This window comes from Leptonychotes weddellii, chromosome 15, assembly GCF_054177405.1.
Source record: "Leptonychotes weddellii isolate Sample4059 chromosome 15, ASM5417740v2, whole genome shotgun sequence".
Classification (NCBI taxonomy): domain Eukaryota; kingdom Metazoa; phylum Chordata; class Mammalia; order Carnivora; family Phocidae; genus Leptonychotes; species Leptonychotes weddellii.
In genome coordinates this window covers 25890507-25905078 of record NC_138383.1, presented here as the reverse complement: position 1 = coordinate 25905078, position 14572 = coordinate 25890507, and the positions used below count along the sequence as shown (strand labels likewise).

At 38.2% G+C, this 14572-nt stretch overlaps 1 long non-coding RNA gene across 2 annotated transcripts in view; it reads right to left on the bottom strand.

Moving 5' to 3' along the window:
* LOC145717362 (uncharacterized) overlaps nucleotides 1-14572 on the bottom strand; it is a 29919-nt gene that overhangs the window by 4533 nt on the left and 10814 nt on the right. The window contains exon 2 of one of the 2 annotated variants that reach the window (XR_014140533.1): nucleotides 2691-2861. This is a non-coding gene — a long non-coding RNA (uncharacterized LOC145717362). Of the gene's footprint in view, nucleotides 1-2690; nucleotides 2916-14572 lie in introns of those variants that run through there. The other variant, XR_014140532.1, reaches the window with a different exon arrangement.

Here is a 14572-nt window from a genome sequence, read left to right as displayed (position 1 = left end):
ACTGAAAGAAAGCTACTGTGATTGTATTAGCATCGCTTAATAGACTGAAGAACTATTAGAGATAAAGATGGCATTTCTTTTTTTTTTTAAGATTTTATTTATTTATTTGACAGAGAGAGAGACAGCGAGAGAGGGAACACAAGCAGGGGGAGTGGGAGAGGGAGAAGCAGGCTTCCCGCTGAGCCCGATGTAGGGTTCAACCCTGGGATCATGACCTGAGCCGAAGGCAGATGCTTAACGACTGAGCCACCCAAGCACCCCAAAGATGGCATTTCTTAATGATAAACGGTTCAATTCAACAGGAAGATATAACAGTCCTTGATCTATATGTACCTAATTATTTAGCCTCAACCTATACAAACCTAAAATTGGCAAGACTTACATATAACATCTACAAAGCCAAAATGACACTGGAGATTTGACAAAAATTGCCACATGCTGGTTTATCAAGTAAGTCTCAAAAACTTTCAAAAGATTGGAGTATGTTCTCTGAATATTGAATTAAGTTACCAATATGTAACAAAATCACCATGTTTGGAAATTAAACAATTCATTTCTAAATAATCAGTAGATCATAGTAGAAATCACAATGGGTATTTGAAAGTATTTTGAAATGAATACTAATGAAAACATGACATAAGAATGTATGTGATGAAAATAAATTTATATTAGAGGGAAATACATAGCATTAAATGCATGTATTAGAAAAGACTAAAAGGTGAAAATCAATTAACTAAGAATCTGTCTCAAGAAATTAGTTTTTTTTTTTTACAAGATTTAAAAAAATTTTTTTGAGTAATCTCTACACTCAATGTGGGCTCGAATGCACAATCCTAAGATCAAGAGTTGCATGCTCTACCAACTGAGCCAGCCAGGTGACCCTCAAGAAACTAGTTTCTAAGAAAAGCTAAAATTCCCCCAAATTTAACAAATTAAAGCCCCTAAATTTAAAAGGAAATAATTTTAAAAGGATACAAATTAATGAATTAGAGAACAAGCAATAAAAATACTTTGAACAAAGCCACAAATTGATTAAATGAAGAGATGCAATAAGATTGACAAATCCCTAGCTAGGCCAAAAAAAAAGGGGAAATATACCAATATCAGGAATGTGAAAGTGGACACTGCTACATATAACACAGATGTTAAATATGAAGAATAACTTTATGCAAATACACATCAAAATTAAGTTAAATGGATAAATTTCTAAAAATACATTTATAGCATGCAAACTAGTATAAAAGTATAGTTTCTAAAACTGATATATAAAGATATAGAAAATATGAATAGTCCTATACTCATTAAAGAAGCTGAATCCTAATTAATAGATAAAGAAAAACTTTAGGCCCAGGTAACTTCACCAAAAAATTCTTCCAAACATTTAAGAAATTTTAGCCAATTCTTAGGCAATTTTAGCCAAATTCTTCCAGTGAATAAAAAAAAAAAGGAAACAATTCTAAACTCATTTTTTGAAGTCCGTATAATCTTGATATGAAGTTAAATGCACAAGGCCTTATAAAAAAAGAAAATTTATGGGCCAGTGTCTTACTCATGAACACAGATGCAAACATCCAAAACAATATATTAGTAAGCCAAATCCAGAAATTACATAAAAAGAACAACCAGGTCGTGTTTATTCCCAGTGTGCATGGCTAGTTCATTCAAAAGTCAAGCAGTTTGATTCCCCAAATTAACAGAATAAAGAAAGATAAAACAATATAATCACTTTCATAGATGGAAAAAAATTGTCCTAAAATTTAACAATATTTTAGTATTTTAACAATATTTAGAATTTTTTAAAATTCTTAGCAAACTTCCTTAATCAGATAATGGCAAGCATCCAAAACAGAGAGGGAGATGGAGAAGAGGAGTTCAGGGGAGAGGGAAAGAAGGAAGGGAGGAAGCTAGGAAGGAAGAAAAGACAGGAGGAAGAGAGGCAGGGAGGGAGGTACGCCACACAGGAGGAACGGATATAAAAATGATTCATAATGCTAGTTGTGTAGGACTTTGGAACCTTGAGGCAAGAGGGACTCATCCAAGACAACAATCGGTCTTACTGGCCTCCCTTTTCACTCTTTGCTTCATATCCCTTCAGAGAACTCAGGGCCACTTTGATGAAAGGTCAAGTGACCTATTCATCTTTATACCTGCAAATGCCTTGCCTGTGCTTTGCACATAGTAGGCTCATCATAAGTGTTTGTTAGTGACAGTAATTCAGAGGATCATAACCCCTAAAGCAGCACTAATAGGCATTATTATTCTTTCCCACCTTGTAATTACTGGAGTGGAATGTTTTTTGCAAACACTGAGATACTGAGAGTTAAATCTCTCATCAGAACCATAATGTATTGACTTTACTCTTCCTTATACAAGTTAAATTAACTTAGCAATAATTGGCTGACTGGGGCAGTAACTGGGTTCTCCTCCTCCTTTTTGGGGTGTTGGTGTATGTCTCTTTCTTTCTCTGTTCCTCCTCCTCTTGTTCCTTTCTCTGATTTCGCTGGGGATTTTTTAACTTTTTCCCCATCATTCTCTTTATCTCCCTAGAAATATCTGTTAATGAAAGTTTAAGTGAATACAGGGTTTGCTCCATGATTTGAAAATGTTCATAAGCTAAAGTTCTGTGCCTAGCACTGATATTAAATTTAAAGAAAAACAACAAGTTTGAAATTAAAAGAATATAATCTTACCATCTCTATCTGCCATAACTCTGGAAAAACACACATCTTTTGCTTCTGATTCAAAATATTAATCTCCAACAGTGCTCCCAGCTTCACACATTCACAGCTTCCTTGGGAAAATCCCTGTAACTCTGAAAAGCCACTTTATCCTACTTCCAGTGAAAGCCTTTCTTAAGGAGGCTGCTTAGAAAAATGGGAACAACAGAATATTTAAGACTTGGTTTTTACATTATTTACATAATTTATAAATTATCTCATATAATTTATATTTATGCATACATATATAATTGTGTAAATAATTATAATGCATAATTATATTATAGAATTTACCGATTATTTTACATAATTATGAATCCTGAGCAACGCTGAAGGGCCAAATCCACTTAGCCCTTAACTCTGCTAAAAGTGAACATCTATTTACCCAGAGAGAGAGACACCAAACTGAAAACTCCTTGTGGAAATTCCCTTTCCCTGTGGGAAGCCAGAAAGATTTCTGATTCATAGGAAGACATCACCACTTCTGGTTCCTCTCCCAGAGGATAGTCAGACAAGAAGACTTTTCCCCAACTCCCCTTATTGAAATGATAACAAGCAGATACCTTGTGTTGTCTAGCCCTCCAGCTGCTGTAAGTCCTGAAATCATCCTTATGATTGTATAGCACCAGGAAAGAGATCATTGCCCCCTGTTTAAAGTGACAGCATGGTGACATTTCTCCCTGCTTTCTTTGAGCTCTGTGCATCTGGGGTCAGGTTCCTTGAAGAGGAGAAAGAGGATATGCAGTGGGTAGATGGACCCAAGTCAACCTTAGGAAGACAAGTTGCATAAATGCTTCCTCAGCCTTCTTTTCATTTTTTCCTCCTTTAGGATCTTGCTACAATTTCCAGTGCCCTTTCTCACAAATGGAAGACCAGTGTGGAGTGTGGGTTTTTCCAAGATATCAGTACCTCTTTCCTAATTACAGATTCTTATCTTCTAGGGAAAAGGCATACTAATTAGGCCCAGCTGGTGGTCCCTGTTACCTTTCCATGGCTCTCGCTTCACATCAGGGATTTTAGGTTTGAGGGAAGGAGGGCCGGTAACTGAGGGCAGAGGAGAAGAGAAGTTTGGTTTTCCATGTAATAAGCACCAAGGGAGTTTTGAAGTCACAGGCCTTTGTCCAGCTGCTTTGTAACAGATCGCACACTTGCTTTGCTGTAAGTGATTTCAGGGCTTTCCAAAGGGTTGAGAGGTCTTGAAACATGTCTCTACTGCAGGCTACAGAATCATGTTGTCTAGAACTTGAAATAAACAAACAACAATTGGGCGCCTGGGTGGCTCAGTCGTTAAGCGTCTGCCTTCGGCGCAGGTCATGATCCCAGGGTCCTGGGATCGAGCCCCGCATCAGGCTCCCTGCTCCGTGGGAAGCCTGCTTCTCCCTCTCCCACTCCCGCTGCTTGTGTTCCCTCTCTCGCTGTGTCTCTCTCTGTCAAATAAATAAATAAAAATCTTTAAAAAAAAAAAAAAACAATTGTAGAATCCCCATGCCACTTGGGAAAGGGATGTGGTAAGAAGAAAATGAGATACTATCGATGAAGCACTTAGGAAGTGACAGGATTAAGGACCTGTAATTGCAACATAATTGTTCCTATTGTGTAAATTTTATGTTTATTTTCCTATGCTGCTCTTCATAGATGGTAACAAGGCCTTGCTATTTGGTCAATACTAACTCTTCCAAGTTTGTCAAGATACCTGACTTCTCTTATGCTATCATTGTCCTCATTTCCTCTGACATATTCATTAATTCATTCAACAAACATTTATTGACTACCTATTACGTATCAAGCTAAGTACTAAATGGGACGTTCAAAGGCAAGCTATGGTTCCCATTCTTCAAGGGTTTATAATCTAGTTGGAGAGATAGATACATGAACAACCAACTCAAACATAAAGCAGAGAGGAAAGTAAACACACCAGCGTAATGAAGCATAAAGCTCAGCGTCCATATAAAGCAGAGCAGCAAAGCTATGGAGAGAGAAGCCAATCCAAACTGGGAAGGAACAAGAAGGGAGTCAGAAAAGGCTTCTCAGAGTAGGGGAAGCTTGCACTGCCTTTAGTACCTAATGAGGACTCGGTGTCCACCCAGTCAAAAAGGGAAAAGGGGAGAGGACATCCCAGCAGCCTGAACAGAGTGGACAAAGCCACAGGGCCATGAGTCACCAAAAAATGTTAGTACAACTGCGAGTATTGTATGTGCCTGGAGCCAGGGGGGCAGGGAGTTCAGGCAGGAGGAGAGGAGGAGCAGGCTGGAGCCCGACCATAAAGGACCTGGCTTGCCTTTTCGCACTCCCACCTCTCTGCAGCCAGACAAAGAGAGGCGGCCAGCCAGATGCCGAGGAGCGGCCTGAGGCTTGTGACAACACAAGCACAGTCAAGACAGAAACGCCATTATACAAGCTTCCAGTGGGGACACTCGGCAGCCTAGAGAAACCCCAGCACACCAGTCCAGTTCTAAAGCTCAGGAACTGGGACTTTTGTTTTTGCTGCAGGACAGGATTGAGAGAGCACACAGTGCCCAGGGTTGAAACTCCCTGTTTGGAAGCAAGAACAGTTGCACATCTGGGAAAGGTTAGGGTCAAACATATAAATGAGGGGAGCGGAGCACATTCCTCTGAGACACTCCATCTGTGACGTCAATTGCTGCTGGGTTTGGACAGAGGCTGCTCTCTGGTGCCGGAGTCAGGGACCCATTAACTTTGCCCAGCGCCTGAGTGTTTATGTGGAAAATGTGAGGCCAGGAAGTTTCTCTTAATTATGATTTGGAGGTTGTCAAGTGACTGTTCTTTAGTAGTTGGTTTCTGTCTTTCCCACCTCTCCTCCACTCATTTCCTATTTTCTCTTCTGCAGCCCAATCTCTCTCTCTCTCATCCCACACTTACAACAAAAGAATTCTATTTACTTCGGTGGCTTCTCTGAGTCGCTTCCTCCCTCTGCATTCTAGACCTTGCTGCTGCTACTTCCCGCGCACCCCCTTCCATGGCTGTGGGCCCAGCTGGGAGATGAACTCTCAGAGCATGTGACCACCTGTAACATGGTGTTTTGACTACTGACTTTCTTGTCTTCCATACCTCAGGGAGCAAGCTGCACTCTGCACAGGCATCATGGCCTGTCCCCAAAGTCAGAAGGAGACAGGAACCTGGGCCAGCACCATCCCTTACTCCCTCGGGTGTCAGTCAAACGTAAAGATCGTTGGTGGATGCCAAAATCTGTACGTAGGAAAGTGCTCAAGCCCTGGAATTTCCCCCTCCCTTCTTACCTCCATCCCGTCCCCAACACTACCAAGGCCATTATCATCCACCCAAAATAATAACTTGTAGAACTAGGGACCTGCTTGTAATTACCATTATTCTATTTAAATCTGGGCCAAGCTGAGGCACCTCAGTGCTCTATTGCCAATGCCATAATAAAAGCCTCCATAAAAAGCAATTACCCATATACAGATGATTTGTGAATTATTAAGAATTATCCACAGCACACTTTAAGTCCAAGACTATTTTTATATGTGCTTCACGACTTTACCCCACCACCCACCGATCAACTTCCCCTATAAGTACTGCTGAGAAGCTTGAGGAAAGAGAAGAACCAAGGATGCCATTGGAAAACACAAACTCATTTGAATACCAGCCTCAACCGTGCATGATCTGAAAGGTAAATAAGCAAGAGAAAAGAGAGAAAAAGAAAATGTATATGTAGATAGATACTTGCGACCTAATTTTTAAAATTTTACTTTGTATTGATATAGCACTAATTGTAACATTTATTGTTATAGATTCCAATTAACACTAAATGTTGTATATTAAATGTAGTATTACATTTAATAATGCATACACATCCTTAATAAACATATATTAAAATGTATCAAGCTGCTGAGAGAAAGAGAGGATAATCATCACTTAGAACAAGATACAGGACATTTCTATTACCTAAAAAAGTTTCCTTCATGCCCCTCCTAGTCAATACCTACCTCCAAAGATAATCTGACTTCTGTCACCATGGATAAGTTTTGTCTGTCTTGATGTTTTGTCTGTCTTGCTTATCCTATACACTGAATTATATAGTATGTATTCTTTTATGTCTGACTTCCCTTTCTCATCATCATGTTTTTTGAGATTTCTACTTAAATTTAACAAAATATAGCTTTTTCTTTTTCATTGCTGTGTAGGATGAACATACCATTGTATGAATATGCCACAATTTATCCATTCAATCACTTGATTTTGAAAACACTCTTTGTTCTTTAGGACTATCCAGATTACTCTTTCCCTTCGTTCAGGTACTAACTACACAGCAGTAAGCTCTGCATCAATGATTTGCAACCTCAGATGTATGTTAAAATTACTTGAATATTTTTTTACCTACCTTATTTATGCCTTTTACTATGCCATGATGCTCATAAGGATTATGGATACCACTCAGGGAAGACATATCACCCACCCCAGAATTTCTAAGATTGAAGTATTCCTTTATTTTGATCGAGACCAGAGGATTTAAAATGGAATTGATTTTATGTAGCATAGCACAGATAAAATAATGATGACCATAATGCTGCTGGTAGACATGTGTTAAAGCTTCTTGTATGCCAGGCACTGTGCTAAGCACCATACAAATGCATTACCCAGATGGCTCGCTATTAGATTCCCAATACCTAACATGATGGCTGGCACATAATAGGTGCTCAAAATACACTGAGTCAGTAAATTTAATTGGGTCCCCACAACAACCTTTTGAAGTAGGTATCATTATCTCTATTTTAAAGAAGAGGAAAATAGAATTCAAAAACTTTAGAATTTTCCCAGTTATCTAGCATAAATTTGGGAAAAGTAGGAATCAAATCCCAGTTTTAAACACCCTACTGATCTATCCTTGGATGAGATAAAGATATGGCTTTTCTAGTGAGAGAGGTAGGGGAGGAGGATGGTTGTTGATCCCACATGGGAGTTTGGGTGACTTGGAAAGTGAAATCTCAAAGAAATTCAAATACAAGGAAAGAGTGTGATGCTTACTTTCATTGATTATTTACCATGGGCAGAGCATTTGATAATTGGCATCAGAGGGATGAGGATACCAATTCATCTTCACAATAAGCTCTTTAAGTTGGTTTTGTTATCTCTGTAAATGAGAGAACTGGGCCTTTGGGACATTAAGTACCATAAGTAACTAGAGTCACACAGTAGGCTGTGTACCCACAGTCCTAAAACCAGGTCTAACTTCAGAGTTCATGCTGTTTTTACTGCATCCTGCTGAAAAGTGAAGGTGTAGAAATGGATGGAGATTCAGTAGGCTCTGCTGTCAGCCCTACAAGAACATCATGGAAGATAAAAGGAAAATAGAAATTGAGATAATTAAAAAATATATATATCAGCTTATGTTTATTGAGCACTCACGATGTGCTAATGAGTCTACTAAGGATTTTTCATGCATGATCTAATTAATCCTCACAGCCACTTCTGAAGAAGGAACTATTTTTATTTGCACATTATAGATGAGTCAGAGACTTAGGTCAAGTAGCTTACACAGATCATGCTGTTATTAAAGGGCCAAGCCAAAATTAGAAGTCAACCATTTTGCTCCCAACTGCATGCTCTTTATCTCCATGCTGCATTAACTCTTAAGGAAAAGATAGGAGAAAAGATACCATACAGGCAGAAGCAAAATCAAGGAAAAGCACTGGAATATTGTGTGATATACCAGAGCCAAGAGACCACTGCTGGTCCAAGCCTAACCTACAGCATGGATGTTAATTTTGTGTACCCATGGTCATGACCTAAAGCTGAGATATGGACCTAGGGACCAAACAGAAAAAGCTCATTTTTCTAGGGATCAGGGTGATTAAAAATAGAACTGAGACAGTATGAATACATTTTCAAGAAATAATGACTTTCAAAGTTAGAATTAGATGAGGAACCAGATACCCGGTTCCCTCAAACAAGAGAAGACCAGTAATAAACTAAAGAATGTTTTAACCCTAAACCAATACATTGATTGCTGTGAGATCCCAAACTGGCGTTCCCTTAGGCCACTGCATACTAGAGGTAGAATAGCCTTCTATCTGCTACTTGTGCTCTCAGACTTATTTCCATAAAGGAATATCCACACTGCCCCAGCCCTACTATCTATTAAGACATGTAGAGTTGTAATGAGAAACCTTGATTAGCTTCCTTCCAAGCATGTCTAGAGTTCATAATCTTGGGGTAAACAATCTTGGGGAACACAATATTGCCAAATGTCTACCAAAAGCCTGACTGTATATAATAAAATTTGAGAATAATTTTTTTGGAAATGAAAATAGAGTTTTTAACTAACCTGATTATAAAAATAATACATGTGGGGCACCTGAATGGCTCAGTCGGTTGAGCATCCAACTCTTGATTTTGGCTCAGGTCATGATCTTAGGGTCATGGGATGGGCCCACTGGGCTCTGCACTCAGCAGAGAGTCTGCTTGTCCCTCTCCCCTCTCCCTCTGCCAATCCCCTAAAATAAATAAGTAAATCTTGGGAAAAAATAATACATGCTTAGTAAAAAAATTAGTAAAAAAAAAAATTCAAGTACAGAAAAGTATAAAGAAGAAATTAAAGGCCACTTAAGAGTCCATTACCCAGAAAGGACAATTATTAGTATTTTAGTAAATTTCTATCAACTGTCTATGAAAACATGCATATATATGCAATCCAAACGCCAAGTGGGGTTTTCTGTACTTTAAGACTAGAAGAACATTGTCATGAACCCCTTCTCTTTGCCTTGAGGGGGAATCCATTATCTTCCCCATGATTTCTATGAAATACTCCAGGGCTTGCTTACATGCTCATGATTGCCATATGCTCTGACCTCCTATGTTCCCTGAATGTTGGTTCTCTACTGTGTCTTACAACTAATTCCTGTAGCTCTGATCTGGTGTGGACCTAAATGAAGAAATCAGTCACATCTTTCTCACACTAGTTTTTTTGTGTGTGAAACAAACTATGATAAATGGGGGTTACACGGCAACAACAGAAATAACTAATATGTATCCCATCACCCAGTTAATCTCATTTCTCCTTCCTCCTGCTTCTTCTCATCTCTTCTCTCTATGCCCCCTTCCTCCCCCTAAATCCCTATGCATTTCTGATATATCATGATTTAGCTGTTTCCCTTGTGACTTTGTATCTTGTTAATCCAAGTCCCTAGGACCCCACCTTCTTCTCCCAACAGTTTATAAAGGTATTTTGCAAAACAAACATAATATTCTTTCTTGTAAAAGGAAATCCAGTGTCTACTGGTAGGATTTTTTTAACCTCACTTTAACACCATGTCAGTAAATATAGATGGACATGGTTTATCTCTAAGAAAGGAATCACACATAGCTCTTTGCATATATAGTTGGCCTTTTATTCCCCAGAGCACCTTCAGGCCCAGAATGCCATGGAACACACTTCAGAAAATATTGGGTAAATTCTATTAGAAAAAATAAAAATATAGAAGGAAGCAAACAGCTTTGTAACAATGACATACTATACTCATAACCAATCCCTTACACATAGAGGAGGTTTGATCATCTCAGTAGTGTAGTTGAGTGAAAAGGGCATTGAGCAATATGAAAGGCACCATAGCCCCCCAAAAGTGGGGTAATTAGAAAGGAAATATAGTCATTTAAAGCAATGAAAAATGAAATCTTCAAAGCCACACTTCTATGAGGATGATCTAGGTAAAACATCCTTTTATCACTGGTTATAACCTACTTATTTTTAAAAGTCTCTAAGAGTCACTTCCTTTATGAAATCATCCCCTTTAGAAACATTAGACGTCACCATTCCTCACTGCCACACACTCATGTGTCTTGCTGCTCACATAGTTGGCATGACCCTGAATGCACTGCAGTACCATTCTCTGTGATGGTTAATTTAATGTGTCAACTTGGCCAAGCCACAGTGCCCAGATATTTGGTTAAACGTTATTCTAAATGTTTCTGTGAAGGTACTTTTTGGATGAGATTAACATTTAAATCAGTGGACTTTGGGGCACCTGGGTGGCTCAGTTGTTAAGCAACTGCCTTCGGCTCAGGTCATGATCCCAGGGGCCTGGTATCGAGGCCCACATCGGACTCCCTGCTCCACAGGAAGCCTGCTTCTCCCTCTCCCAAACTTATGTTCCCGCTCTCGCTGTGTCTCTCTCTGTCAAATAAATAAATAAAATCTTTAAAAAAATCAATCAATCAATCAGTGGACTTTGAGTAAAGCAGATTACCCTACATAATGTAGGTGGGCCTCATCTAATCACTTGAAAGCCTTAACAGAACAAAGACTGACTTCCCTACAGTGAGATGGAATTCTACCAGTAGACTGCCTTTGGACTTGGACTGCAACTCCTTCCTAGGTCTCCAGCCTTCTTGCCTACCCTGCAAATTTTGGATTGCCAAGCTTCCAAAATCACATGAAATAATTTCTCAAAATCAATCTCTCCCCCTCCGTCAGCTCTCTAATATATAATATATATATATGTTATTTGTATATGTACCTAATATTGTTTTTGTTTCTCTGGAGAACCCTGACTAATATGTCAGCTCTTCCTTGTCTTCTTACCCAGCTAAATGGAGAGCTCCTTGAAAGGAGGAAGCATAACCATGTACCTCTCTTACCCGGGGCCTAGCTCTATGCCAGGCAAGGAATAAGTACTTTTTAAGTGACCTGAGTAAAATTGAAATTATTAATATTAGGAATTATCTAGTTAAGTAGAAGTATAGAAATTACTTTTACAATAACAGGTAAGATTTTAGTTGCCTGGAAATCTCTACATCTTTTTCAGTTTTCCCTAAAATCTCAATAAGCTTTTTTAAAGAATTTAAAAACTCAGCACCTACTGATTTTAGCTTACAAATAACAAGATAAACAAACAAGCAAAACCTCCAAGTGGAAATAAAAGAATGAACTTTCTAACAATCAATGATGACCTGAAGAAGTATGTTTAGCAACAGATCAAGTAAAAACAAGAACAAGTGAGAGAAAATAGAAATGCTAAATTATGCAATTTTTTCTTAAGATTTTATTTATTTATTTGACAGAGAGAGACACAGCAAGAGAGGAAACACAAGCTGGGGGAGTGGGAAAGGGAGAAGCAGGCTTCCCGTGGAGCAGGGAGCCTGATGTGGGGCTCGATCCCAGGATTCTGGGATCATGACCTAAGCTGAAGGCAGATGCTTAATGACTGAGCCACCCAGGCATCCCTAAATTATGCAATTTTTAATGATTTCAAGGACTGCATACAAATGCCAAAAAGTATAAGTTTAGTAAAGGATAGGAGAAGTTACAAGACATTTTGAAGAAAAGATTAATAATTAGCATAGAACAAACATAACCAAATAGTTTATATTTGGGGGGTTGTTTAGAGAAAATAAATAGTTTGCCTATTTCCAGGAAATGTTTAGGTTACATAAACTAAAATATTTAAGAGTAAAAGGAAGGGGCGCCTGGGTGGCTCAGTTGGTTAAGCGACTGCCTTCGGCTCAGGTCATGATCCTGGAGTCCCGGGATCGAGTCCCACATCGGGCTCCCTGCTCGGCGGGGGGTCTGCTTCTCCCTCTGACCCTCTTCCCTCTCGTGCTCTCTGTCTCTCATTCTCTCTCTCAAATAAATAAATAAATAAAATCTTTAAAAAAAAAAAGAGTAAAAGGAAAATTATGAGACAGTGGTTAAAAGAATAAATAAATGGAATGATAAAATGATGAGAAAAATTCCTCATAAAAATTAATAGTAGTCACATAGCAAGAATCAAACATATGCCCCAAGTCATTGAAATGCCCACATAAAAAGGGGGGAAAGGAAAGACCCACAGTATTTACAATAAAATCAAAGAAGATAACTTAGTTAAAATATCCGAGAAAATCTCAGCTCTCCATACTTGTTGGAAATACAAATCAAATTTGTAAAAATATATCACTAGTTTGTCACCAGAACTTTCAAAATTGATGGGTGGAGCACTGAAACAGCAATAAGTAGCTTCATGTGGGCTGTTTTACAGGGGCAGAGTGCCAGGAAATGGGACTAATACTTTGTTTTTCCTCTCTTCCTATGCTTCCTGGCTGACATCTTATCTGTGTGTGGTTTTCTACATCACCATGTAGATGGAACCAGATTGGGAATGTCCTTAAATGCCAGAGGAAGGGGTTTAGATTTGATTCTCTAAGTAGGCACTATGAGTCCATTCAAAGATTGTGAAGTAGAATACCATGATCAAATCTATATAGTTGGTGGACTGAAGCAAAGCAAACATGATGTCAGAGTATATTAATGAGATTCAATAAATGTTCATTCTATACTTAGTTATTGGGTGTCTAATATGTGCAAAGCTCCATGCTGAGGATTAAGTGTAAAGAAAATAAACACAATCACAACCCTCATAGATCTTGTTGTCCAGTGGGAATATTTCTATAATTTATGGAAGACTATAATTAAATCAGATGGAAAAACCAAGAATCTGAGAATAGTTAACCTAATCAGACGATCAGTGATTACTTGGTGCAATCTTCTCATATTTACAGAAAATAAAGATAAGGCAAAGAAATGATCACAGTTCTAGTCTGAGTTTGGCAGCCAAATATTCTGATATGAACTATAATGTTAGATTTGAGAATCTGTGTTTCAAACCTTTAAGCATGAACTTTAAAGAAAGTATCTATTATGATTATAGTTGCTCAGTTTGTATTTATAATAACAGACTTTCTCATCATTGATGAATAATATGTAAGACAGAATAAATAACAGTTTTGAAAAGGTACATACTAGTGCTATTTTCTTACCCTAAACATAGATATAAGTATAGAAATAGATGTAGCCATATATAACATTTTATTTGTATGGTAGCATGATGATGTAGGAGACCATGCACAGATAAGATTTCAGCCAAGAAGGTTAGAAAGAGGAAAAACAGAAAGTGCGAGCATAGGAACATCAATAATATATAGCACATATATTGGCAACACCAGATATATCTGAATGCCAAAAAAATGTGTACTCTGAGGTCTGAAAGTTCCATGTGAATTTCTCAATTATGTCTAAACTTAATAATTTAAACCCATTTAAGTGACTTCAATGGGTTTAAATAACCCATCATTGAAAACGAATCCAAGTACATTCTGTAAGTTCTAGGTGACCACTTTATAACTGAGTTTTCCCACACAATTTTAGGGCCACTTTTGTATTTGAGATGGTAACTACATTGGGACCAAGTGAAGGCAAATGACCCCACAGAGCACTGTTTACAGTGAAGGTTTACAGTTGTGCAATCAGAAGAAATGATGAAAGAATTGAGACATCACTTGGAAATTAAGGAAGAAAGTACCATAGGCATCCTATGTTACCTGTACTCTCTATGCTGTGTCTCCTAATACTCCATTCAGGTTGTGAGTGAATGGATGCCATGATGTCCAACACAACTCAGTATAAGTAACAGTAAATATATATGAAGAAATGTCATTTGTTATTTTGGGCTATAATGCCTAGAAAATGATTATTAAATATTATTACACTATTGAAACAGAAAAGTGGTGATCAACCAAAGCAACATGACTCTCTAAATGTCCTCTTAACCATCCAGTTTTGATATATTTGTCTTTTTTAAAAAATTTTTTATTGTTATGTTAATCACCATACATTACATCATTAGTTTTTCATGTAGTGTTCCATGATTCATTGTTTGTGCATTACACCCAGTGCTCTATGCAGAATGGGCCCTCTTTAATACCCATCACCAGGCTAACACATCCCCCCACCCCCTCCCCTCTAGAACCCTCAGTTTGTGATTCAGAGTCCATCATCTCTCATGGTTCATCACCCCCTCTGATTTCCCCCCCTTCATTCTTCCCCTCCTGCTATCTTCTTTTTT